The following is a 5988-nucleotide window of genomic DNA, read 5'->3' on the forward strand; positions in this document are numbered from 1 at the left end:
GGTCCTGGGATTGAGCCCCGCATCGGGCTCCCTGCTCAGTGGGAAGCCTGCTTCTCCCTCTCTCACTCCCCCTGCTTGTGTTCCCTCTCTCGCTGTGTCTCTCTCTGTCAAATAAATAAATAAAATCTTCAGAAAAAAAATTTTGGGGGTTCTGGTGGCCACATTCTCTAAGCTCCAAATCAGGAGATGTAATTTCACCTGGGATTTTTGTCCTGTGACCAAGTATAAGAGACATTTTGTGAGATACATTGTGAACACCAAATTTACTGGAATTTCTGGGACTTTTTTTTTCATGGGAAAGAATCAGAATATTTGAAATCTAGAAAGTCCCTGATAATCAAGGATTTATGGACATGGTACTTAATGACAGCCCACAAATGCCCAATTTTGAGAAACAGAGTTCAACTTTAAATGCAGAAAAATCAGCTGTAACTTGGTTAATACGAGTTTTAATGAGGCAGATGTGCTTTCTGTCCAGCAAATTCAATTGCAAAAAAGAAGGCAGAAAAGAAAACACCCCTTTATCATCAAATGGTTCTCTCAGAGTTTCCTTCAAAGGAACTCTTCGGAATCCTGTGACCCAATGAAGGTATCACTTTGCTTTCTGATTTGTTCCAGTTTTTTAAAAAGGGGGTCTGGAGTAGGAGGTGGGGAGGGCACAGGGTAGGAATTTGAAAAAGTAAGAAGTCTGTACCGCAAACTACATAGATCAAATATTCTAGAACATTTCATGTGAGTGGTTACTGTTTTTCTCAGTTTATTTTCTATAAACTCTGCCAAGTTTGGTTTTGAATAGCATTCGGGACTATCAGATTTAGGAGGAGTAAAGGTGGGGAGGGAAAAGAGAGGTGAAAATTATATTTTAGCAGAAACATGGAAGAAGAAAGCTACAGTGTTTGCATCCAAAATTTAGTTTCCTAGTAACCAAGGCAAAGAGGAAAATATGATGAGTTATGTAACCTCTTTTTTCTAGGAGAAGCAAACAGGCCAATTATTCAGGAGAGACAAACCTTTTCTGACACTGAGCTCTGAAAATGATTTGTCAAAGAGGTTTTTGAGTAGGGGACCTTGAACAATTTAATGGATGATATTTTCCAGTTAGAAGATTTTACATATGTATGAGAGCTGAACTGTTAGGGAAATGCTCTTTCGTGCAGGATAGGCAAGACAGAACCTTTATCTGTCTCTCACACCAACCTCCCCCCCGCCCCCCCGCACCCCTGCCAGAAGCAAACACCTGCAGCCTTGTCCATGCACACATACTTTCAAAGAGCACGTGGCCAGATGGGCATGGCCATTGAGAAACCACACCTGCGCCATCACTCATGGCTCTTCAGTGAGGTGATAAGGCGGGGTGCTCCCTTTGAAGCTGGCCTAATCATTCACGCCACCCCAGCAGCTTACATATGGAAAGTGAGATCTGTAGCAGCTGTTTGGTTTTGCTGCCTCTCCTGCCATTCCTCCTTCTATTGAGAAGTTTAAAAAATAATAATAATAAAAGCTAGGGAAGAAAGGCGGTCATATCATCACTTCCACCCAGCGTGGTTTGTGGCTGGAGTCCTTGGCCTGAAGGAAAGGTCTGGATCTCCTTGCTGTGGTCCTAAGGGAGCAGGAAAATGAACTAAACATGAGACATGCCGGCAGATGTAGATGGAAGTAGGAGGTTTGCTGGACTCTGGGAGTCATAAAGCAGGACACCTTCATAGAGAGAAAGATTAGGGGGCTGGTGTCGAGGACTGTGCTTCCTCAGAATGCCGCCTTCAGTACTTGGCTGCTTCTTAAAGACCTATCAAAACACAGCCCGAACAGGCCACTAAATCGTGCTTTGGTAGACTGACATGGGGCTGGATCTTACATTCCGAGATTTCAAAGTTCCTTTGAAGTTAGCATATTAGGAAATCACTTTCCAAATTACACCATGTAAGCGTTAGATGTTCTCTAATAGCTCTGTCATGAAAATAGAGTTGACTAATTCTGTAGTATTTCACAAGGGGGAAGGAAAAAAAACACCTTTTTTTTTTTTTTTATGACAAGCACACAAATAGTAACATTCCCTCACTAATGAAAAAAACAACATGGAAGTCGCATAGATTTGGCCCAAGGTGATTTTTCTTTCTTCTAAAGATTCATTCCTTTCAGATGTTCAGAACAGTTCTGTTCCCTTAATGTGGCTCTGCATCTTCATCATCTTAATATTAGGGCAATTCTTTAAAATATTAAAATTTGACTTGTCCTTAAAGTGGCCATTATCATCCTGGATTTTATTAATATCACTTTCGCGACCTTTCTGTCTGAGGGGCGTGAAGTCCTCGGTAAGAGGAATTGGTCCTCTGCTTCCTCTTAAGATCACTCAGGTTGACTTGAGGAGTGGGCTGTGTGAACCCTGGAGGACACAGAGGGGAGGGGACAGAGTTCTGTCCCCAAGTCCCTGAGGGATCAGATCCCTACTCCTACCACCACATGGAGATCACCGGCTTTCCAGGCGTGAGCGTGATCGTGGAACACAAACTGAGTTCCTCGAGAAGCCCTCTTTCCAACCCCAGTGCTCCTTAGAAAAGCGAAAAACAAATCAGGCAAAAATAAATAAATAAATAAAGGAAACGCGCATCGGACTCATTAAAGAGTATGTAATAGAAACGCACTGCTATTTTAAGGTAGCTGTAGCATTTGGATATGACTCTAATGACTTTCCCGTTAGCACATCTGTGTGTATTTATAAGCCTATCTCAGCACAAAAACATGCGTCACAACTGATCCCTTGAAAGGAGTCGAGGTTATGGTGTGGGAGATGAACGTGAAATTTAACTACAAGATGAAGCTTCTTAAAAGGTCAGTGGGGTGGAGAATAGTAATTGTTCAGCTGAGCAACTCTCCACAGTATATTTTTGATGCAATGACTAATTATTGTGATTATTTTCATCAGCAAAGGCTCCTTTCGAGCTAAACATATTCATTTTCTCTTTTCCTCCCTAAAAAATATCTCCAGCCTTGGAGGAATTCCATATGTCTTCTACCTATACTTAGGAAGCATGCTCTTGGATGTCTGCACGCATGGTGAAGCCACCTTTCCTCTCCCCGCTCTCCTGTCTGTGACACAGTATTTCTCTCTTCTTTGTACCTGCTGTAAAAAGCCAGCCAGAGCTTAACGAAAACAGTTGGCGCCTGAGTTGATAACCTCCTCATCCACCCTTCGAGGACCCCGTCGGCTAACCGTGCACGCAGCCTTTAAACAATCAGCTACAGTTTAATATAATGAGTTGACATCATTTGAATAGAAAGAACTGGTGAGTGTAGAAATCGTGGGGTTTTTTTAAAAATTATTTTTAGTCCCTGAAAAATTACTGTCCACAGTTTCACAGTTTTACACCAAATGTGGCCTTTTTACTGAACATTTACCCAAAGAACTTGCAGAAGAGAGTGGTTTGGGAGCTGATACACCCACGGGGATAGAAAGAATGAAAGATTAACAGAACAATTAGATATAAAATGTCACTTGTAACACCATCACCATAATAATTCCTTAAATTCCTGTAATCTCTGAGACTTTTTTTTTTAGAAATTTTATTTTATTATTTTTTTAAGATTTTATTTATTTATTCATGAGAGACAGAGAGACAGAGACAGAGAGAGAGGCAGAGGGAGAAGCAGGCTTCCCGCGGAGCAGGGAGCCCGATGCGGGACTCGATCCCAGGACCCTGGGGTCATGACCTGAGCCGAAGGCAGACGCTTAACCATCTGAGCCACCCAGGCGCCCTAATCTCTGAGACTTTTCAGTGGGGTTTCACACACATGCTTGTCTGCTCTTTGTGCAGCTGGAGGTGACATACCTATTGAATTTGAAACCAAATGAGCACAGCTGAAAAACATATTACTCAAGACATGACCCGTGAAGAACAGTGTCATTTTCCAAACTGTGAGTCATCTACACTTCCATAAAGACAAACACTCAGGATGGGGTCTTCGGAAGCAAAATAAAGAAGAAATTTGGGGGATATTCACCAGATTATCATATTCTGTCTCTTTCTATCTCTTCCCCAAACTTTAATTAAGAAAAAAAAAACTGTCTTGGCCTGTGTTGTTTGAATTCATGTTGTTCAATTCATCAGCATTGTTTGAATTCACGGCGTAATTGTCCGTTATTCACTCAAGCAAATATGTGATTAATTTGATTTTTCAGTCTTTGAACAAAATCTCTGGTGGTTTAAAATGTCTGATGAGTGAAAGATTTTGGAACCACCTTTCTTTTCACATGAATTATTTCTGAGAATAATCATGCACAAGAATCAAACTTTGTTTGCTAGAGCCAATATATGTAAACCCAAACACAATGCACTCATTTAGTCAGCAATTTTTTAAATTCAGAACTCCAGAATTTTATAACATTGGGATGGGGCAGAAGATCAGTCACAGGGGGATGTTAAGATACCTGTCCATTCAATAAAAATGTGTGAAACTAGACAGAGAATTTATGAGCATAGATTTCAGAAAGTTTGGTTTAAAATGGCACTGGAACTTGCTAATATCTCAGAGAAGAATTTAAATGTCAACATATTTTATACTGTCTTCACTCATAATAGCTCCCCTTATACTCAGATTATGGCTATTTATTGCTTAACAAGTTGTAGTTTTTAAATGTCTTCTGTCTTATCTAGCGATATAACAAGAACCCATCGTTATGAATTTCTTTGCAGGCACTTTGGAAACAATCCAAAACTAGACTCTTCATCTTTGACTGCATAGCATGTCTTCATGGAATGGTTGTAATGGTAATTATTTGTATTTATTGTATTTTCCTAAAAATGCTTTAAATACATGTTTCACACTCCATTACTCTGTTACAGTGTAGCATCATAAACTGAAACACTTGTTACAGTACGAGTACTAAACATCTCTATAAAATGGGAATCCTCTTTAAATTACACCTTGCGAAGAACTGTTTTTCTACATCTCTCTACATACCACCTTTCATAACTCAATTCCTTTCTGTTTTAACAGTAATTGGCTTTTCATAAAATCTTAAAGTTGGGAGGTCTATTACTTGGAAGGGTTACATTCAGCTACCAGCAACAGCAAACTTGACAAACAGTAGCTTAAGAGAGCAGGGCATTTCCTGGGCCCTGACGCCTTCTGCCCAACCTCTTTAGCAAATGGTCTTTGTCTTCATTATCATAATGTGGCTGCCGCATGTCCTGCTTACCATTTTCATTCCAGGATGGAAGAGAAGGAATGGGGGAAAGGACAACAGGCAAGAGGCCTTACTGGTAGGCCAGATGAGTCTCTCTTTCTCTCTCTTTTTTTTTTTAAGAGAGAGAGAGCATGTGCATGAGCAGGTTGGGGGGGGGGGAGCGGAGGGAGAAGGAGAGAATCTCAAGCAGACTCCCCGCTGAACAAGGAGCTCAATGCAGGGCTAAATCTCATGACCCTGAGATCATGACCTGAGCAGAAATCAAGAGTCAGATGCTTAACCAACTGAGCCACCCAGGTGCCCCTCTTTCTTTTTTGAAAGAGATGTAATTAACATGTCTTGAAATTCACCCCTTTAAAGTATATAAATCAGTGGTCTTTAGTATATTCAGAAGGTTGTGCAATCATCACCACTATCTAAGTCCAGAACCTTTCCATCATTTCCAAAAGAAACCTGCACCCATTAGCAGCCTGTCCGCATCTCCCGCCCCTTCCCCCAGCCCGTGGCAACCACTGTCCCCTTTCCCTGTGCCTCTTCTGGACATTTCATATAAATGGAACCATACAGTATGTGGCCTTTTTTGTCTGGTTTCTTTCACTTAGCACAATGTTTTTAAGGTTATATGGACATTTGGGTTGTTTCCACTTTGAGCTATTCTGAATAACGCTGCTATAAATATTTGTGTACAAGTTTTTATGTAAGCACATGGTAACTGTGTTTTAGCCTTTTTTCCTAAGATTTTATTTATTTAACTGAGAGTGAGAGTGAGCACAAATGAGAGGGAAGGGCAGAGGGAGAGGGAG

The 5988-nt window shown here is 40.9% G+C and overlaps 1 long non-coding RNA gene across 1 annotated transcript; it reads left to right on the forward strand.

Annotated features, from left to right (window-relative positions):
- Nucleotides 1–2759: 2759 nt before the first annotated feature.
- LOC118533294 (uncharacterized) lies at nt 2760–4800 on the forward strand. The gene is made up of 4 exons (XR_013447534.1): nt 2760–2829; nt 3132–3284; nt 3813–3913; nt 4692–4800. It is a non-coding gene; the product is annotated as an uncharacterized LOC118533294 (long non-coding RNA).
- The last annotated feature ends 1188 nt before the right edge of the window (nt 4801–5988 follow it).

The sequence above is a fragment of the Halichoerus grypus genome, chromosome 5 (genome assembly GCF_964656455.1).
Source record: "Halichoerus grypus chromosome 5, mHalGry1.hap1.1, whole genome shotgun sequence".
NCBI classification, from domain to species: Eukaryota; Metazoa; Chordata; class Mammalia; order Carnivora; family Phocidae; genus Halichoerus; species Halichoerus grypus.